The sequence below is a fragment of the Natator depressus genome, chromosome 9 (assembly GCF_965152275.1).
Source record: "Natator depressus isolate rNatDep1 chromosome 9, rNatDep2.hap1, whole genome shotgun sequence".
NCBI lineage: Eukaryota > Metazoa > Chordata > Testudines > Cheloniidae > Natator > Natator depressus.
Genome location: NC_134242.1, coordinates 69,873,243 through 69,893,774, shown reverse-complemented (window position 1 = coordinate 69,893,774; position 20,532 = coordinate 69,873,243).

Here is a 20,532-nt window from a genome sequence, read left to right as displayed (position 1 = left end):
CTCCTTGTCTGTGCCACCTGACACCCAAGAAAAAGATACGCCGAAGCAAGCAATCAGAAGCCGGGGGGGGGGGGGGGGAAAGGTGCAACACCATGATGCACATGTGTATAATGGTAGGTGGGAGAACAGCAATGCTTAGAGACCATAAGCATTTCAATATTATCTTAATATATCAAAATAAGTAGCACCGCCGTGTGGCTTTTTCTACAAGCAACTGGTAGATAGTAAGTAATTGCTTTTTAAGCTATTTCCCACCCCCTCAATCTGTCAAAAAATTATTTGAAATAATTATGAAATAGACATAGAATATAAATGTCAGAGTAGATGTATATGGGAAAATATTACCAGAGAGAGGTTTTGTAATATGTTGGAAATGTCATTTATGGTTCTATTTAATGAATGGGTAATTAGTTAGCTGCATATTGGCTCAATTCTTAATGGAATCCGTAGTGGATTAACTACATGCCTCATGCATATTATCCTACAGAATTTTTATGTCTTCCTGTAATGAATAATCTTCTGCACTGTGCCAATATGAAAATGGAGGGGCTATTACAATGCAGAGAATTCCTGCTCCCATTCCTAAGGCAATGTGACTTTCCATGTGTATATAATTGTAATATAGAGTACTGTACTGGAAGCCGGTGGTATTCCAACTCTTCCATGAGCTGAATCTTCCCACAGGGTATTTGACTAAACCCCTTCATGGAGTTGATTTTTCTGGAATTTCAAAACAAAAACCATAGACCTCAGCCTATGTTTTCTCCCAAAGCTTGGCTGTTCCTAGGATTTCCCTAATGATATATCTTGGTTTCTCTGCTCCAGCCCCTAGTTTGATCTGCCCAAAGAGCCACTCCCACCTTCCTTTTAGGCAGGATGCAGTTAATGCATAGCACTTTCCAAAGGTATAAATCAGCATCTCCTAGCAAAGTTCCATCATCTGCTGACATGATGGATCAATATAAAAATCCTGCCACTGTTGAATGTGCTTTTGGTTGAGTGAAGGGATGTGCCATTGTTTAAGAACTAGTTTGGATCTCAGCAAGACAAACATCCCCGTTGTTATACCTGTATATCATATGCTGCATGTTATCTATGGGATAAAGGAGAGAAAACTGATGCCAGAGCAGAGGGATACGGCAGACCATCTATCTCCTGAATTTGAACAGCTAGACCCTAGGGCTATTAGAAGAGCCAACTGTGAAGCTATGCTGCTGATGGAGTCAATGTTAATCTTGGCTAATATCTCAGTCCTGAGGGCAACAAAGGAACAGAGAATCCAGCTGCTACTGGGGCCCAGAAGCGGCCTGGGTTCATATGCCACTTCTCCGTTTACTGCAATAGCCACAGTCAAATTCAGAGTGGCATGGGAAAATCTCCAGATGTGGTGAAAGAAAGCTGCCATTCCCCAAAACACTCCAGAGACAGTCATATAACACCTCCATGAAAGTGTCAGTGAGACCTCTGAGAGGGTAAAAGGAACACCCCCCTATTCAAATAAATAAAATATATTGTGTGGGCCCTCCCTGCATAGCCCAACAAGCCAACGAAACGAAAAGCAGATGCTGAATCTAACTCTGTTTGTTCTACCTGCACCAGAGTACAGGACACTGATCTGATGTGGATTTTGTGATCAGACTGCTATACTACTGTTTGTCAATTTAGTCTCTACTATTTATTTTTTATAACATTATACCAGTAAACTTAAGACAAATCAAGACTCAATACCTTTTTCCTCTAAGTTTACAGATTGGATGGGAGAGATAAGCTTTCAGGGAAACAAAAACCAAACAGAAATAATGCATGTACCCATGTATGCCATTCCCCTTCATCAATAGGCTCATCTATGCTCTCCTTCAGGAACTGGCTTGAATGCTAGTGTGTGTCAAATAGTTCCTGGTTCGCAGCATGGTTTCTTGTTCATGGCAGGAGCCTGTGTCTTGGGTTCCTGCCAAACAGCCAAAGTCATACACAGGGTACTGTCAAGTACAGCCTGAAGTTCATTGTAAACAAAGCAAATCTATGGGGCAGCACCAGATTTCTTGTTGTCCTCCTTCACCAAAAAGTTCCTTCACTTTCCCGCAGCACTACTGCTTACCCAGGTCATGCTCTTTTTTCAGCATCCTGCATGCTCTGCATATAGATGCTGATATTTCTTCAGCAGTTCTGTAGCACTATTTGCAAAGCTTCTTCTCTTCACATGGTGAGGAGATCCAGGATTTCTTTCCTGCTCCAAGAAGGAGCACATCTAGTAGTTGTGAGTGCATGAAACCAGCATAGTTGGATACACAAAACAAGGCGAGCTGGTAGGTGTGCTCGCCAACGTGGGTAATCAAGAAAAGGCATTTCAAAAACAAGCAGGAGGGTGGGTTTCCATGTTCCCAGGGTGATGGAGTTCAAACTGTGACAGGAGTGGTCACTATCACAGGATCAGTGGCATTGTGTGGGATTATCAGCTGCAGGACTGCCTCACTGTAGCAGGGTGCTTACATCAACAAGAGATACGTTTTGGTCTGGACACATTGTAGGGGCAAGGTTGCAGAAGATTGGCGAGGAGCTAAGTGGCGGACTGAGTATGTGACTGGAGGTAAGCGGAGGATGCGGGCAGTTTCAATGAACTTTGTCCGACAGACCCTGCCAAAAGGTATTGTAGCATAGCTCAGCATATTTTTGCCTGTAAACAAGTCAGCTTATGTTATAAACATAAATCGTACATATAAGAATGTAGCCAGCTGTGACCCCATGTAACCCCGAGATAAGCGCGAAGAATATAGTGCCACAGAGGACTCCCCCGCGGTGGAGTCCTGTCTGTTCAGTTGTCCCAAACGGCCAGAGTCCCCTGCAGCCCCTCCGCGTGTCCTGAGGGCTCCCTGCGCAGATTGGAGCGTAAGTTCTTCCTTCCTTCAATAAAGCGTAATTTACTATTCTTAGGCCTGAGTGTCCTCCTTTCGCTGGTATCTTCCCCCCCAGCCTTTGCGGGCACACACATATATACCTAGGTTGATACAAGTCAACCTAACTTTGTCGTGCAGACCAAGCTATAGTCTAGTGACAGAATTCACAAGTTATTAAGAATATAAAGGGGATTCCATACTGAAGCTTCTGGGTACAGCTAGACCTTGCAGTTCTCCTTGAACTTCTTGTTCCAAGACTAAAAACACAGCCTGTATCACCACAAAGTATCTAAATATTGGCCTTGACTACAGTTGTGAAAAGGACTGCATTAAACAGCTCTTTCCTAAGGGGATTTTCCCTCTCTTTCTTGTAATCAAAAATTACTGAATTTACACATGACCACACGCACCAGTATGGAACTTGCTATGTCTGAGGCACTTGCTATGTCTGATTGCACAGTCCAGATTCCCAAAAGACTAACTGAAGAAGTAGAATAGACTTGAATAATACCCCACAAATGTTTGTAGTATTTGAAATGTTTTCTATGTTTATAATGCTTTCTCCCAAGTGTATGTTTAGTTTTCTTGAATATTCATAAAGCAGCATATCATGGTGGGTAGATACTTTATTAATTTATTACAATAGATCAGATGATCCTTCCTAAGCAAAAGGGTGTGATGCAATGTTTATAAAATGATGTTGAGAGCCTTATATATCCCTAGTGTAATTCCATTGACTGTAAGGGAACTCTTGTCTGAGTAAGGACTTAAGGGGATGGGGGCAGGGATGGAGGAAGGAGGTAGAGGGGAAGAGAAGGGAGGGCGAGGAAGAGCCTTGAGAATGCAAACACCACAAAAATGCCTGGAAAAATAGTCTCCATCCCCCTAAAGCATATTTTATTTATTGTAATTCCACAAATTGTAAGCTAATCTATTCAGGCAAATATTGTTTATTTGCATTATAATTCGTTTTTTTTAAACTCTTTTGCTGTTTACATGACTAAAAATGTTTCACTAACATTAGAATTATTTGAAGCGTTCTTAAAGTTATTGACATTTGTGGTTCTCTGCTGGTTCTTTTGTGTTTACCATATACCCATGAAAGTGTATTATCAAAAACAGAAGGTGATTGATTTGGAACAAAATTAAGGATTAGAGCAGATGCACTGGCTAGTACCATTTAATAGCAATGCTTTCAAGACTCTCTTCAAAGCAACAATCCCACAGTCTGTAGGAATGTAGCATAAAGATAAAATACCTATCAGTGGCACTACATTTAGTAGCAAAAATAATTGACAAGTAACTGGGTAGAGCGGATTATAAATTGCAAGATGCCCACAGTGATTTCTGCTGCTGAGCAATGTAGATATTAGGAATACAGTATAAGACTGTCATTGCTATAATATGGTGGCTGAATAACCCAGTAAGATGGAGGATTTTATTGACCAAAAACAGATAAACTATATTATCCAAAATTTGTCTTTATTGCCTTAACAAAAACATTTCTCCTTTCCTATCAACCCACACCAGGTATTAATCAGCCAATAATTACATGGTATAAAGAAAACTATTTTGATATCTCACTTTAAACAACTTCATTGGTGCATAAAATAAACCAAGCATGACTGAAATGAAAGCTAATGCTGAATTTTTAAATTTATTACTTCAGTCACTGCTGCAGGAACAATTCTTAACTGACATTAGATATCCTATGTAATGCTACTGCTCAGAGAGCTTATCTTGGTGCACAATGCAGCCAAATTGGAAAGTAAAAGTAGTAGTACTTCTAGATCAGGACTTCAGGCTCAAAAGGTCTCCTTCTATCTATTCCTTACTCCCTTGAGTGTCAAGTGAGTGTTTTGACTTCAGCCCTGTACCCAAATTGTCTAAGTTAGATAAGTTTGTCTCACAGAGGTCTTGATTTAGCAATCTAGTTCTATTCAGCATGTGCTGAAGTGTTTTTTGAAGGGAGCAACTTAAGCACATGCTTAAATGCTGGCTGAATTGGGGCCATTACAGTAAAAAAAAGAAGAAGACCTTATTATATATCATATAATGCTGAGGAAGCAGTGCACAGTTAAGTAGCCATCCACAAGACTGATTCAGGAGGTGTTGGTTCTACACTGAACTCTGCCAGTGAGTCATTGTATGATTATAGGCTAGGCCCTGGGTAGGCAAACTACAGCCTGGGTGCCGCATCCAGGCCTCCAGATGTTTTTAATCCAGCCCTTATGCTCCTGCCTAGGAGCAGGGTCTGCGGCTTGCCCTGCTCTGGCGCTCCAGCCGGGGAATGGGGTAGGGGGCTTGCCCCACTCCATGCAGCTCCCAGAAGCAGTGACATGTCCTCCCTTTGGCTCCTATGTGTAGGGGCAGCCAGGGGGCTCCGCACACTGCCCGCGCCCCAACCACAGCCCCCGCAGCTCCCATTGGCCTGGCCGTGCCTCCACATAGGAGCCAGAAAGGGGACATGCTGCTGCTTCTGGGAGCTGCTTGAGGTAAGTGCCTCCCAGAGCCTGCATCCCTGATGCCCTGCCCCCCAACCCCCTGGCCCAGCCCTGATCCCCCTCCTGCCCTCCGAACCCCTCGGTCCCAGCCTGGAGCATGCACTGGCACTCCAAACCCCTCATCCCCAGCCCCACCCCAGAGCCCGCACCCCCAGCCAGAGCCCTCCCCCTGGCCCCGCAGCTGAACCCCCTGCCCCGGCCTGGAGCCCCCTCCCACACCCTGAACTCCTCATTTCTGGCCCCACCCCAGAGCCCGCACCCCCATTGGGAGCCCTCACCCACTCCCGCACCCCAACGCCCAATTTCGTGAGCATTCATGGTCCACCATACAATTTCCAAACCCAGATGTGGCCCTCAGGCCAAAAAGTTTGCCCACCCCTGGGCTAGGCACTCTGGATATTATTTGCCATACTAATGCCCCAGCTTGACAGCTGTTTAACTTCCCTGGAGAGTCAAACTCAGTCTCTGTGCCTAAAGCTTCCTGTTACAGGAGCCTCTACTCACGTACACAAGTGTTTTCAGGATAAGTCCTAGATATTTTACTAACACCACCTCACTTAAACAAACCAAGCCAAACTGAAAGAGCATTTCACTTAGGGCTTGAACTTGCAAAGTGTGGGACGTGCTTAACTTTAAGTCAATGGGACTTATTAAAGTGTTTGCTGAATCCGGATCTGAGTTCCCATTACCTTTCAGAACTGAGCCCTCATCCTAAGAAGTATAATTTCCATAGCTGTCTAACTGAGTTCAGTGGGACCACTCATATGAACAATTACTCATAAGCGGAAGCGTTTGCAGAATCAGACCCTTTATGAGACAAACCCTCTCTAAATAACTTCGCAGACTGGTGCTGCTGCAGCAGTCAGACTACCATAGATCGTTTTGTTCAATGATTAATTCACCATTGGTGTTGCTCTCAGAGTTTACAAACCGAAAGAAGTATAAAATTATATCCAGCCAAAGAGATTCTCCAAACTTTAATTTACAATAGATGCATGTATGTTTTTTTGAGTGGGACGTGGGGTGGGCATTAAATGAAGCACTTAACTGGAAAATACTTTTTTTCCTGTATGCTGCAAACATTTTCTTTATGCACAAAGTAATATACAGTACAATTATATAAAAACCTTAACTGCTTCACATACAGCTCTATCAAAATCTATCAGACCTTCACTTCCTGCTGTGACAATATTACTGCCCTTGCCTTACACAATGGCTCCCATGGGGATTTTTTCCCCTTTAAATAAAGTGCTTGAGATATCCAGAGTGATTCGAATGCATGGAAATCAGAGAAGCTTTTATGCACCTATTGTGTTTTTAATTATGATTTTATGGGATTTTTCCTGTGGGGACAAAAAGAAATCAAGCAATATTTAAAAGGGTTCTATTGTTATAGAAAGAACAATATCACATAATGTCAGGAGTGCTGGAAGAAGAGAAAATCCTAAACAACAGAAAAGGAACAGCAAAAGAAAGTCCAAATATATTGTACACATAACACAGACAACTTCAGCACACAACAGGAAAGACTAAAATATAATAATGTGAAATGCTAGCGGAAGGGACTGAGAGGTCACGTTTTCAGGACTGTAACCAGACAGCTTATTCATTAGGAAAGACAATAAAACAGTTCCATTAAACTTCTGGCCAAGTGTGATTACCAGTAGCCATTTCCTTCTGATATTACAGTAGCATCTAGAGGCCTCAACAGAGATGAAGGCCTCATTTTGCTCCATACTATAAAAAATTCAGTAAGTTTCTTTCCCAAAGACAGAGTCTAAATTTTGCTTATTTTGACTTCACCTGCACTACCTCAAAATGAGATTGTTTCAAATCCAGCGTGTGCCATGCAGTTTCAAACTCCCAGCCAACTCCAACACTAGAATATTTTAAAAATTTGGACTCTCTCAAATGTTAGGCTCTCTGAAAATTTTCATTGCTTTAAAACTAAAGCAGCATGTCGTCTTTTTTAAAAAAATTAAAGTTATATTAAAATAAAGTAAGTAAAACGGTTACACACGTAGATTTCCCACTTAACAGTCTTCTAACTTTAAAAGCTACTGAACCAATTGTCTTCAAAAAATGGGGATTTCAGTGATGCCTTAGATCTCAACGGCAACTACAAAATGAGCCAAGATTAATAGTTCTGCCTTCAGCTGTTGGGTTACTGTACGTTGGTGCAAATTTTCTGATTGGAACATATCTTGTTGTATTTTCAGGTACTTCGATACACATAACTCAGGAATGGCTAAACTATTTTTTCCTCAAACTTAAAAAAAAAAAAGAATACCAACAGAAAAATAAAATTAACCTCAGACACAAAGGGTTGAAATATTTCATCCCAAAAGGAATTGGTTTGTTAATGTTATGGCAAATGGAAAAGGGTAGTTTAGAATGAAAGTTTGAACTCTCCCTTACCTGCAGCGTGTGCCATCTGCATTCACAACAACAGAAATTCACATCAGAACTTACATTAAAAGAGATTCAGCTTGTTAGCCCTATATTAAAAACAAAAAAAACAAGGACATTCACACTTAAGGGTTGGGTTTCCCATATCTGCCCAAACTGGGGAAAGCAAGGGTTAATGTGCTTGATGTGTGATATGCCTCATAACTTGAGGGAAAACTCCACTCCTTTTGATCAGCTCAGAAAGCATGTACACACAAAAGCACTTCTCACCACGTATAAACTCTGCAGTACATTTGAAGCTAATGTTGTAAACCTATGACAGGCCATTTTGCCTGATCAGAAAATGAGTAAAGTTCAGGACTTGACCTGACGTACCACAGTTTTACATAAAAGCCTCCAATTTTGGGGGAGCAATTATTTGTGGGTACAAATATTGGCCCTTGGACAACTAAATGTTTGATGTCCAACAACCTTTAAACCGGAAGCTAGGTTGAGAGCACTTAAATACACAGCCCTATATATTTTCTAAAAGTTTGTTAGATTGATAGTAAGATAGGAGCCCATTAATTCTACCCTACATATCTGACCGCTTTTAGCAATGCTTACCAAATGGAATCCTTAGTTCAGTGGGCTCCTGAGGAACTGAAAACTGACTGTTTCAGAACTATGGGAACTTTTTAAACTATGGGTACTGCACAAACACTGCAGAAGTAGTCCTGGGACGTCTATAAGTATGTCTGGCTAAATGCCTGATAACGTGTTAATTCACCAGTCACTGGAAACCTGAAGTTCAGCTCTGACTTACAGTATTTAATTGAAAGCACCTCTGAAAGTACTTCTGCTTTCACATTAGAGGTGGATGAAAAAAAATGTGAACCTCTAGTGAGCATATCAAAATATTATGTTTTTGTTGGATTTGCTGAGTGATTTGACAACTTTTTCTCACTATGATCAAAAGATTAGATTTTCACAATTAAAAATGTAACAGTTTCTTGAAGTTTGCAGGTTTGTTAAGTACTAATAGTGAGTGAATTCAGCTGTCCACACATGTACCACATGTCAATCTGGAGCAAGTTTCGAGAAGAAATTTCTCACAATCTTATGTGATTACTACTTAGAACACCTGGAGGTAAAAGCTACTCTTAGTTCCAAGTAACACACAGGAGCTGGTTCAGACAGTAGCTATAAGTCAACCAGAAAGTAATAACCACCACAGCACAATTAAACTCAACACACTTGGGGGAGGGACTGTGTCAAAAACTAAAAAAATGTTATACTAAATATGAAGGACATTAGGATTTATTCTATCTGTATCTTTGATTGTTAGTGTTGTTGGGTGTATGAGAATAAGGGGTTAGTTCAAGCAGGAGTCACTCATCCATTTCCAGGAAAGCACCAGAGAGCCCCATTTATCAATATTTAAAAGACAATGCAGGAGTCTTTATTTGGGAGTTTTACCTCTGACCATGCTGGATGTAATCCAGGGGTGTGTGGAAAAGAAGAGAACCAAAGAGCTTTGGGGAGGATAAAAATACAGCTCCTGAAGAACTAGGGAGAGTGAGGCAGAGGTCAGTGAACTGTGCATGGAAGGAGCAGACCGAGACAAAGATGGACCCTGGGGGAGGGTTAGAAGGAGGTAGGCCTGCCTCAGCTTTAGTCAAGAGACAGGTGCACATGGATTGTGTTAAAGCTGGAGCTCATCAGGCTGCTGGGAAGTCTGGGATTCCCAGGTCCACAACTCGGTGGCAACCAACCATGCAGACTCGGAGTCAAGGACTGCAGGGCTTTTCCATTCACAGAGAATTCTGATTTTTTGTTTCGTGTTCGCTCTAAATCAGAATTAGCCCAATTTTAAAATATCAAAATCCTCCATGGAGTAGAATAACCTTTCTCCACAAAGCACTGGTTAAAATACTTTTCTCTTGTTATGCTTTGTTCTCACTGATGAGATGAAACGGTACCTTGTTTTGAAAAGGCAGTTTTGGGTCACTGGATTATCCACTGGTCACAAGTCCTGAAGGGAAGGCTAGAAGTAATCAAACCCAGTCAACCTGTGGAAGAATCACATTTGGTGGCTAGAGGGCCATAGCTTTGGCAGAGAGAGTGGGATTCCACTCCAAGATAGGTGAAGGCAAGAAGCTTAAAACTGGAAGGGGTGCACTCGGAGTGACCAGGAAGAGGGGTCAGCTAGCCCTGACACATGCTATGCTTTAGGAATGGGGAGAATAATAGTGGAAGAAGTTACTTAAGAGACTCTAAAGCCAAATGCGAGGAAATAAAACCCTTAAATTCAGCGTGGAGGCAAATTAAGGAAGAAACACAGAAGGGATAGACTCCCTTAAACAAAAGAAAGTAGTAAGATAAGAGATAGCCTAATGATCATGTGCTGCTTTCAATCCACATTCATAACACTGTGTACATATTTGCTAGCACAAAATTGAGCTACAAGACTTTAAAAAAGTATCTAAAAAACAAATTTAAAATTCTTTTATGTTTGTTATTTGCCAAGCCTAGTTTCAGCCTAGAGCAAATTTTTATAGCCAAATGATAAACCTCTGAAAATAGGGCTTTCTAATGGACAGCTTCCATGTCTAAATATACAGCATTGCAGCTGTTTCGGTACAGCTGTGCTGCTGCATGCATCTGGTAAAGACACTCTATGCCAACGGGAAGGAGCTTTTCTGTCAGCATAAAAAAACCTTTGTGAGTGACAGAAGCTATGTCGGCAGGAGTAGCATTCCTGCTTATGTCAGCATAACTCATGTCGCACAGGGGCATGGTTTATTCAACCCGCTGAGCGATATAAGTTATGCTGACATAGGCTGTAGTGTAGACATAGCCTCAACTACTGCTAGGCATACTAATGACATACACTAGCATTGGCTGATTTGATTCAACAAGATAAGATGTTTGTTTGCTTTGTCACAAACTATTTGGGTGAAGTTTCTGCAAAATGAAAGCTAGACAGTATATACACACACACACGCACACAGGGCTTGTCTACACTACCAACTTTTGTTGACAAAACTTATGTCGACACCCAAAAGTCGACAAAAAAAAATCGCCAAAGGGTGTTCACACTTGCTCCCTATGTCAACAGATCAGTCCACATTGGGGACACCATCATCGACAGGGTGAGCAATGCACAGTGGGTATGTATCCCACCGTGTGGTGTCGTGGGAAGGAAGAGCTGATCTCTGCGCATCTTGGGATTCTCTCCAAGTTCTCCCACAGCCCCCTCAGCTGCGGAGAGCAGCATCAGGAGTAGCTCTGTGAGGTCTCCGTGCTGATGAATGGCAAAGCAGCGCAGCCCTCTGTCCCCCTCCCCCACAGCAGCAGTCTGCCTGCTGCTGTGTTCCTGGTGCAGGGCAGAACAGGAGCATTCCAGTGGTTTGCTCTTTGTTTGTTCCCCAAAGGGAGCAGCCCACAGATGCTTCCAGGGAGCTTTGAAAGGGGAGAGGCACGTGCCTGCAGGTCAGCAGAGATCAAAACACTGAGTGGAGCAATCAGGGCAGGCATTGTGGGATACTGGTGGAAGCCAGTTCTGTGGACAAAACAATCAGCAATGTCTACACTGGCTCTTTGTCGACAATAAAGGGAGGGGAAAAGATAAAAGTCTTGCGCAGGGGTGGAAGTTTGTTGTCGCCAAAACTGGGGTTTTTTCATGACAAAAGTACCATTGTAGTGTGTAAACTCTTGCTGTTTTGTCACCAAAAGGCAGGTTTTGGCAACAAAACTTGCCAGTGCAGACAAGCCCATATACACTGTATATGTACACACACACACACACACACACACACACACACACACACACACACACACACAGATACTTAGATATATACATACAATTCCAGATATCCAGTTAACCAAAAATCCTAGTTATCTGAATCCACGTGTCCCCCATGTAGCCTTAAGTTACTTAACAGCACTTCAGTTATCCAAAACTTTCACATGTCCCCCAGGTCATTTGAAAAATGGTACTGTATTTCAATCAGGCCCCTTTTAGTGAAGGGCTTGTGCTCATTTTTATTATAAGGCATTTTCAGCATTCATAAACGTGCCATGAAAATTTTGCTCCAAACTAATATTTGATATTCAAGCTCTCAAGAGTAATATATGTATTATGGTAAATTATATGTATATAAATTATTTGCTTTTGGATGCAGGCACATTTAAAACCAATAGCTATAGGCTGTTTAATGTTAAAGAGATCCATGGTGTGGGGCTTGTTTGTTTCATTCTTACTGAAGAGAAACTACTCTCCTCTCGACCCAGGAGTATCAAACAGCCACTGCCCACTCGCACTGCCAAAGCACTTATGATTTTAATTGCAAGGAGGCAGAAACCTAGCCTCCAGCTTTCTGTGCTTACAAATCATTGGCATTAACAACATCTCTAATGACCAGTTCAACAAGGAGACACTGCGGTTTTATTTGTGTCCTAAGTTCAAGTGGTAAGGAATCCAAAAATTGCTTGTATTTCATGAGTGAAAATGCTATTAAAGCTCTTGTTTCTGGCTCCACATGGGACTTCATTCCTCTACTCTTGCACATGGCACTGGAATCTCTCATAATGAAGTGGGTTGCCAATCAGAAGTGTTCTGCTTTACAATGCTTCTGCACTGAATGGGTTTCAAAAACACCCGAGTGGTATGCCACTAGAGAGTTGGTGCAAGCAGCTTGCACAACTCTATGAAGGTCTGGTTCCTCATTTGGAAGCCAATGGCCATCACCCCAATTTTCCAAGACTATGTGGTCCCTCCACATGATGCTGGCTCTCTGGGACTAGAAGTGGTGATCCACCCACAGCACTGCATCCTGGCACTCAGCACATCTGTTTCTTGTGACCAAATGGATTTTCGTTTCCCTCCTCTAGGTCAGCCTCTTTTTTTATGGATTGATTCCATCCAGTATCCAGTACTGAACATTTGCTAGTGGGTGGTAGCAGAACCATATCATCATACACTTGCTCCATGTCTCCAATGCAGTCTGTCGGAAGCTGACATCATCAAATGTGTGAAGGTGGCATACAGTACCACCAAGACAGGTCTAGAGTTTCTCCTATGATGCATTGGATTCTGGGATACCCTTTCTCAAATGGTAGCGGAAAAGTTGTGAACCAAAAAGGGACAGTATGGACGTGGATATATACCTGTGTACAATGTGTATCCATGCCCAGCTTCTCAAATGTGGACACTCGGCACAGGTACATGTGCAGAAAGTACATGGACAAGCACCCAGGGAAGCGCAAAAGCATAGATGAAACCTCTACCATAAAAGAAGAGCTGATGGTCTTTGATAAGACCAAGTTTTGCAGGATATACTGTAGAAAACAAAATAAGCTGTGTAATTTCTCTTCTAAAAGTAGCATTTCAGAATGAAGCAGGGAAAAGGCCTGCTTTTGATCTTAGTTTATTAGATCCAGATCTGAGAATACAATGATCTATTTATCTTTAAAAAGTAATATCCTTTTGATTGCATGTCATGACTAACATCTTATCTTTGTCTTTGAAGTCTGAGACTAATGACAACAGCATTAAGAGTCTTGCAAAATTTGGCAGTAGTTCGTCCAATTATCTGATCAATTATGAAGATGGGGTCCTTTTCCTTACTTATTTGCAATGTTTCTAGAAACCAAAACTCTCAAAATCTAAATGGAGACATGGTCTTTCACCCCCTTGGGCAGGGCTATAATTCTGTTATATATATATATATATATATATATATATATATATATATATATATATATATATATATATTCTGAAGCTGTATGTTCTAACTGGATTTTGAAAGACCTCCATTTGTTTCTTGTGATGGGACACCTGACCCATACTGGGCTCTAATGCATTAATAGAGCCCTAGGAAGGCTGCACAGTAGGCAGCCAATCAGTGAAGGGCTGAAGGGAGCAGCTAATCAGGGCCAAGCATAAAAAAAGGGAGTTGCAGGGCAGAGGAAGGCAGTTCTCTGCTGGGAGTCCAGGGAGGAAGGACTGTGTCTCTGGAGAGGTGAGATAACTGCCAGCACCCTGGACAGAGCAGTGCTGCTAGCAGAGAGCGGGGCAGTGAGAGGTCCTGGCTGGCTGGCTCCTGGAGTTTGCAGGGTGAGGCTCTGAGGGAAGGGCAAAGAGGATACTGGGGCCACGAGGAAGTGGTCAGACAATTCGCTGCAGTAGCCACTAAGGGAAGTGGCTGAACAGCGGACTGCAGGTCCCCCGGAAGGGGGGAGTAAAGTGTGTGGCACGGCCAGAGGAATGTGTAGCTGAAGAGGACGCCATGGTCCTTGGAGAGATGTGGGAGAGACTAGAGCAGGAGTGGCGGCGGTGAGGGACCACCAGAGGACAACACTCTGGTGAACCAAGCTAGTCCCCAGGACAGCCAACAGGAGGTGCCCCATTAGTGAGTGAACCCTGTTACATGTCTCAATATTTCTAAGAAGATTGCCAGGGAGGAGAGCTCTCTATTTGAAAAAGGACACATCTACCTGCATGAGTTATCACTCCAGCCTTTACACATTGCACAGATAGCTGAAGCTGCTGTTCAGACTTAATAGCAAATTTCACACTGCAATTGAAGTTATTCTTGTTTACTGACACCACTCAGCACAATTTGGGTAGCTGAAGGTTCTTTAAACAAATTACCCGCCCATCTCTAAAATATAAAGAGGACTATCCTAAACTGGTGTAAATTGTCATAGCATGATTGACTGCAATGACAATTTATACCAGCTTAGGATCTTCCCCAGATTGTCTAGGAGGGAATAAGCCAAATTAACCAACAATGCTGCACAAGAGTTAAAGGCTGAGGAATAAAGATTAGCGTGTTTTTATTCAAACTGAATTTGGCCAGGATATTAACTTCCTCATTCATGTGAACAATACCACATGATATTTGAGGAGGTCTAATGAGAATCTTAGTTTTCCATGTCATGCAAGCCTTTAACAGCTCCATGTGGAGATCAGATGAAGCACATATTAGGAAGGAGATGCAGGCGTTTCTTCTACCTAGACAAAGATATTAGAGTGGTGGTTGGAGTTAAGGATGCAAGAGGCTACACCAAAGAGGAGCTGTGAATCCTTCACCTGACTAACTTCAGATGAAATAGTCAGCTGACGAAAAGTTAAACTCCATTTGTAGGGTAACCTTTTCAAGCTGTTTGGAATGATATATGTCATGTCCATGTGAGTTCTCATCTCATTCAATCTTAGAGGACAAGGTGTATAATGTAGTTTTATTACCCTGTATAAAATGTTTACTGGTCAGCTGCCAAATAAAAGTGCAATAGCTGTTATTTTGATTGTCTATCATAATAGGAGAGAGACTCTAACTTTCTAAAAAGGACTTGTAGCTCTTCCTACCAAGTGCCATACAGGTCTCATTTAGTGCTGGCCAAGTAATGGCAAACATTGTTAGATAAATTGCACACCATTTTAAAAAATAAAATATTTGTAAGATTTTTCCCCCTATTACTTCTCCACTTGTACCAAATACATTTGCTTGATGTAAAATCCTGTGTCTAAATCTTTTTGAGCAAGAAATTACAACTGTATTTTAAAAGGAGTAGTTCTGTCTTTTGAAAGAGATAAAGGTCTTGTCTACACTACAATTCTATAACAGTATAACTATGGCACTCAGGGGTGTGGACTTTGCCCCTGAGCAACATTGTTATACCAACCTAACCCCCTGTGTAGACCGCGCTATGATGGCAGGAGAGCTTCTCCCACCGACATAGCTATGACCTCTTGGGGAGGTGGATTAACTACACTGAGAGGAGAGCTCTCTCCCATTGGCTTAGAGTGTTGTCATTAAAGTGCTACCGTGGTGCAGCTGCAAGTGTTTTAAGTGTAGACGTGCCCTTAGAATCTGACTAAGGAATGTTCTAAGCAATTTCAGCACCTGTTAGGTATGGACATCATTGGGGGAGGAGTTTGCTCACCACCTTGCACCAGGTGCCCAACAGCTTGCACAATTGTTCTCTCTGGGAGCAAGCAAACTTCCACAGAGAATAACAGAAACCTTTCCAGACTTCAATAGTCTGACTGGGACTTAATTAGATTAGTTTTTGAAACCATTAATAATAAATAAAGGCAATTACTTTCCTTTTTTTCCAGATACATTCAGGTAGTTCTAGAGTATTATACTCTTCTCTTTAAAGCCTTGACGCACACTTTCGTCTAAAAAGATGTTGTTTTGCTCCATTACTGGAATCAAAGAAGAAAGCATTTCCCAAAACTTTCTTTACACGACAGTCTTGTTTTCAAGGCTTTTATCACAAATTCAAAATTTTGTATTCTAGTTTCTCAATAGCTATTTCTACCTCTTCAAGGTCCACAACTGACATTGCTTCTTCTAAAAACAAAGTATTGATGGAATGATAAAGAAAAAAATTAAGAAGTAGGCTTCATTGCTCTAGCCGACCATTGGATTCTGAAGATTCGGCTAGTATAAACGGTTTTTTGTGATTCAAAAATGTCTTGATGGATCTATGTCTGTGATATAGTTGTTTACATCTCAGCAAATGGTCTTTGACCTCTAATATGCAGTTATGAAAATCTTCCTCAGTCCACTTGCAATCTATTCACATTACAATGGAAGATATTTTCCCATAATCAGGGTTACTCTTGTTGACTCCAAAGCATAAGGCTTTCAGCACTCTGACCCAGATCCAGCAAAACATCCAGGCACATGAGTAACTAAATCAATGTGACGACTCATGCTTACAGCGAGGTTGGATGCTTTGCTGGATCAGAGTCAGAACACTCAGCGCCTTGCAGGATTGAGCCCATGGATACACACCAAGGGGACAAGAGACTCATCTTCAAGTGTGAAGAAAATCTTCTAGTGCAGGGCTCAACTACCTTTTTCCTCAGCATGAATACAGTTAATGATGAACCAGTTGGTATTGCAGTACACCTCCATTAGACTTGCATGTAATTTGTTATTTTCCACTCTACAACATTTTCCACAGCTACAACTTAATATAAAATATTGAGGTGTTAATTAAATTAACAGTCCCTTCCCTTGGACTGTAAACCCTGTGGGCCAAATCCTCTAATTGGGTGAACCAGGGTAGCTTCATTGAGTAACTGGCCCCATAGATGAAAGCTTTTTGCTTTTCATCTCAGGTCCTATCTTACCTATTTCATAACTCCATTACTTCTCAAAGAGCCAGTCCTGTGGCAACTGAAGCTGCTGAAATTCATAGCAGCCCTGAGTGCTTCATGGAGGCTCAATTAACTTTGTGCCTCACAATGTTCTCTAGTTGTTCCGAAGACGAAAGGCAAGTTTTCATGTGCAAATAACTGGTCTTTAATTATACTGAAAAATGCAGGCTACAATGCCACCTTCTTGTTCTGTGCGGATTTGATGCAACTCTAGGTACAATCTTCTGTGATGGTGGAAGAGTCACATTTTAATTGGTTATTCAGTCACAGCTCAGCAATTCAAACTACATCTCTGAGTACCATCGCAAAAAAGTGGTTACTATAGTTCTGATGCTGCACAATCCTATTAAACCTGAAGCAAACAATTGCTCTGAAATGGCCAGGGCCAGCATATTTCTCTAAAGCTTCAACACAGGCCATCTGCATGGTTTTTTCTCTCTGCAAACTAAGATATCCCCTGACATATATTAATTCTAATAAATATGAGGAGAAAAAATGAAGGCCAAGGTAACACTTTTCTGCTCTGGTTATTTCTCTTTAAAGTCCCCATTTGTTGCTGTCTCCAAAGTGCCTCTGTTTTAACAAACTCTTGAGGAAACAGAAAGCCATTATAAATGTAATCTGCCACCTGCTCTTACCGTGTAAAATTTAATTGTCTCACAGCTCAAAGATTTAGTAGAAAAGAAATGTCCAGATCTGGTGTTCATTTATAACGGGCAAATGAAACAAGCCCAGAATGACTTGGACTTTCAGTCAACATTTTCTTTAGAAAGAAAAAAAAGATATTCCTGTGAGTGAAAATAAGCAAATGAAAATAAAAGCACATACTGCAGGGGCTTTTATTATTATTTTGTAAAAAATGTTCCTTCCGTTAGTCTTGCGTAAACAAAAATAAACAAAAAGAAAAGGAGTACTTGTGGCACCTTAGAGACTAACCAATTTATTTGAGCATGAGCTTTCGTGAGCTACAGCTCACTTCATCGGATGCATACTGTGGAAACTGCAGAAGACATTATATACACAGAGACCATGAAACAATACCTCCTCCCACCCCACTCTCCTGCTGGTAATAGCTTATCTAAAATGATCATCAGGTTGGGCCATTTCCAGCACAAATCCAGGTTTTCTCACCCTCCGCCCCCCCACACACAAACTCACTCTCCTGCTGGTAATAGCCCATCCAAAGTGACCACTCTCTTCACAATGTGTATGATAATCAAGGTGGGCCATTTCCTGCACAAATCCAGGTTCTCTCACCCCCTCACCCCCCTCCAAAAACCACACACACAAACTCACTCTCCTGCTGGTAATAGCCTATCCAAACTGATCACTCTGCTTACAACATGCATGAAAATCAAGGTGGGCCATTTCCAGCACAAATACAGGTTCTCACCCCCCCCCTTTTTTTTTTCCCCAAAACACACACACACACACACTCACTCTCCTGCTGGTAATAGCTTATCCAAAGTGACCACTCTCGCTTAGATATTTTAAAGTGTTGTCATACAGCATGGCCAGAGGGCGGCAGCAGCAGGAGAGTGTTAGAAGGGAGCCTTATTCCCTGTAGAGGGAAGAAAGTTTGCTATAAATTAATTAAAGCACCTGAAGCCAGTCAAATGATAAAACCCCCCTGCTTCAATCGGACAAGAGGAGGAGTTGAAGCAGAGTGGATTTGCATTGGAGTAGAGAGCAGTTTGGAGGAGTTGAAGCAGAGTGGATTGGCACTGGAGTAGAGAGCAGTTTGGAGGAGTTGATACAGAGTGGATTGATGTTGGAGCAGAGAGCAGTTTGGAGGGAAGCAGAGGAGAGTTTGGAGAAGTGCTGCGGTGGGCTAAGAAGACCCTAGGTAAAGGGACACCTGGTTTGTGCAGAGGGAGGGCAGGAAGCCCCACAAGCTGACAGGCAGGAGAGGGAAGTAGCCCAGGAGAAGGAACTGCTAGTTCTAGTGGTTTACCACTATCCCTAAGGCCCCTGGGCTGGGACCCGGAGTAGAGAGCGGGCCCGGGTCCCTCCCTCTCCACTCCCCTCCTCTAGGACACTAGTGGGGCAGTTAATACCCCAGTTCAGGGGCAAGAAATGGTGCCCTGAAACACCCCCCCGCAAGAAGAGAAAGTGCAAGATCCATCGTAGTAGTGCCGGCAATTTGCCACAGTACATGCTCTTTTACTGACACTAGTAGTGCATAGTATCTCATACTTTCAGTTAGCATGACTTTGTCACTGTAGCCTCTGTCAGTCAATGGCGCATGTCAACGTGTCAAGAGAATAGATTTCATGGTGGTCTTGGGGCCCTTCATTGTGCTGATGAATCTGCATGGCAAGCACTGCAAACAATAGAAGTTAGTATGACTACATCAAATCAAGTTATTGGGGCTTGAATTTAGTTGACTGTAGTTCATTTGAATTAAACCTCCTGTCTGATCTCAAACTACAACTGTCAATAAATCAGTTAGGCAATTATGTCTTATTACAGCATACACCATACATACACCAATACCCACAAACAGGTATATCGTACAGATGCTACTCATGAGAAGTTATTTCTACATGAGCTTAAATTGTATGCAACAGAGCTCTTCCACATGACTGCAAATGAATCATGGTGGTTTCACAAAGCCGTGAGCTAGTCCAGTGGTTCCCAGACTTGTTCCGCCACTTGTGCAGGGAAAGCCCCTGCCAGGCTGGGCCGGTTCGTTTACCTGCCATGTCCACAGGTTCGGCCGATTGTGGCTCCCAGTGGCCGCGGTTCGCTGCTCCAGGCCAATGGGAGCTGCTGGAAGCGGCAGCCAGTACATCCCTCGGTCCGCGCCGCTTCCAGCAGCTCCCATTGGCCTGGAGCAGCGAACCATGGCCACGGGGAGCTGCGATCGGCCGAGCCTGCAGATGTGGCAGGTAAACAAACCGGCGCAGCCCGCCAGGGGCTTTCCCTGCACAAGCAGCTGAACAAGTTTGGGAACCACTGAGCTAGTCAGTCCATATAAGAATGGGAAGAGATAGCACCTTATTCCACTGATTTCAGTGGGGTGATTTGCCCGGTAAGGGCCTACTCCATGTTGGGGTGGGGAGAGGGGGGAAAGAGAAAATCTCTGGGCCAGTTTGAGGACAGGGGAATGGAAATTCTGCAGATTTGTAAAGAATAGCAATTTCTTGAAAATACCAGAACGTTTTTCTGAAGAAAAGAAAAATCACATGCTACAATTAGACGAGTCCCTGGGCAGTTCCAGGCTGTGCGGCTACCCAAGCCAAAACTGACATTGGCAACATTGTAATGCAACACTTTTTTTAGGATGAACTGCAAATGAACCATTTTTTTCTGTAAGCGAAGTACCAACGTGAGATCTAACTAGAGCCAAGATATACAGAGCGAAGAGACGAAATCTAGTCATTTAATATATTTTCCATTTAGAAATTGTCTACTATGACATTGTGAATTTGTGTGTGTATTATTGGAGTATTTCTTCAGCTAATGACAACTGCTAAACAAATATTCACAATGGGATGTGATTTTAAAAAGTTTTCATCTAAATGACAGTGTTTGAAAAATGCTGACCAACACTTCACATGAT